Genomic DNA, 2269 nt, shown 5'->3' with positions numbered 1-2269 from the left:
ATAATGATCGGGATTCTAAACTAAATAAAGAAGTTAACAGTACTATTATTCATATCATAATTTATTCCAGAGAAGAATTGCAAATCTCGAATGAATGGAGTGAATTGAACAATTAGAATTTGTGGTGGATTACGTCTAATCCCCCACCACTCTTCACACCTTCACATAACTCTATTGTATGATTTCTTCAATAATCTGAAGGAATTCACACATTCTTATAGGAGCCAATTAAGAATATTAATTGAGGTTCTAAGTTTTACAATCATTGCCTAATTGACTCAACACGCGGTGTTACATCGACTGGTTGATCTCAGGGGCCCGTCGCACCCATTGTCCCATTTTGCACGCGACCTGTCCCCAAAGTTAATTACCGGCCACCCTCACCGCGTATTATCTCTTAATCACTCCCCTATTTTAATTACTACTCTCTCTCTCCAACACTCGAGTCCCCACAGCACGTAATATTTATACGGTACTTACAGAAATTCGGGGAAAATCGAATGTTGGGTATTCGACTCTCCGGGTTAATTATATAAATTCTTTTTCTCAGGATCTCGGCAGGCGTCCTTGACGACCTCCCAGGCAAATTCACCCTTCACGGAAAGGTGAAACTAACACTAAATTTTAACTTAAACTACAGTTGTGAGATTTTTCGTGTCCCCACGTCTGTTGGGAACCAACGCTATGCTCAGAGTGATTTAAGATGGTTGTCCTTCGTCTCTTCAGGCTGGTCCTTCTTCTCCAATTTTTCCTAATTCCCCTTTTAGCCAACCATATGCTTCCATCTGGCACGAATTTATATTGGTGAAATCCTTTCCTGTCATTTCATCTGTTAATTGGCCCAGACCTTGAACTTCACGCCGTCAACGGTCTTTCCAGTCATTAATCATACCGAGTTTCTTCTCCGGGTTTCCTATTGGTTCGTTTCCGTTCTTCGCCACTGGTGTCCTTCTGTTACCCTCTCGGGGTAACTGGGTCAGTCGATAAGGAGGGGATTTTATCGACCTCCTCAGTAAACAACGGACAGCTCCATGGGATTGACATTTGTTGGTATCTTTGAGATTTTTTCGGGAGTGTGACTGGTGACAGTCCCTAGTTGTCCGTATCTCTCGGTTTCTTGTCTTGGCAAGGCTCCAACTGGTTTTCCTGGTCCTCTGGCTTCGGCGATGGTGTCGGACGATGTCCTCTGAGCTCTCTTCTTTTTGTGGTGGTGGAAATTCGGGGAATATTGTCTAGTTTTAAAAAAAAGGGAGGAAGGTGGAGTAATCCCTACCAAGTGACGGTTACTTTTCTTTTCATGCCAGAAATCTCACAAAATACTAATCCATTCTTTTTAGGAACGAGGTATGTTCCTCGTGACAACATGATCCACAGAAATATTCAATAAAACTGCGTAAAAACCAACGCATGAAGAACGGAGAAAATCCAGAACTATTCTTTCTAAGTATTATGATTTTCCTTCAAAAAAGGGAGGGAAGGCGTGACATCTCGAGAGAGTCAGAAGAGAAACTCAAAACTCTGGTCTTAAGATTAATACTTAAGATGGTGTGTGTATAGAAATTCATGGAATTCAGCGAGGAAACAGTGAACGAATATTCAGTCATTCAGTCGGCTGAGGAAACGTTCAACCAGCAGTATCAAGTGTGGCGAAGGAATCGTGCGTGCGTTCCAGCCATCTTCAGGTATATGAAGCAGAATAATATTCATCAAACACAATTGGAAGTAGATTTTGTTAGCAAGATGCAACTATATATCGAGGAATATAATTTTTGTAGTGATATCGAGCTTTTCAGGATGATAAAATCGGAAATTCTAATCGTAAATCAATTCATTTCCGAGTTCAAGAATTTTCCATTCGATTTTTCTAGAGAATTGAGCTCTCGAACGATCAAAAGTATACTTCAGGAATCTTACACAATTCAATTGAATAAAAGAATTTCAATTTTTAGAAGAGGTCAAGAAACTAAAATTTGTATGGAACTGACATCCAGAGTAGACAGCGTAATCTTTCTGAGAAAAGATAAATTTTTAGGAGTTGAAGTTCAAAAAGTATTTACACTAAAATACGTACGGAATGTGTTAAGTTTATATGATGAAAACAAAATGTTGCATTTAATTAGCATTTTCGTCTTTCGACAGAGAATTCTTTCGTGGGAAATATTGTATTTAATTGTAATATCTCATCAAAATGTGAAATTGTTGTTCAAAGGGAAAATTTCTAATGATGAGAATCTTCTATTTAATGGTAATTTACTTATCATATCTCAAC

This window comes from Diachasma alloeum, unplaced genomic scaffold, assembly GCF_001412515.2.
Source record: "Diachasma alloeum isolate Michigan unplaced genomic scaffold, Dall2.0 Dall_scaffold_00931, whole genome shotgun sequence".
In the NCBI taxonomy this organism is placed as follows: domain Eukaryota; kingdom Metazoa; phylum Arthropoda; class Insecta; order Hymenoptera; family Braconidae; genus Diachasma; species Diachasma alloeum.
The sequence above is the reverse complement of the archived record's forward strand: the minus strand, read 5'-3'. Positions refer to the sequence as shown.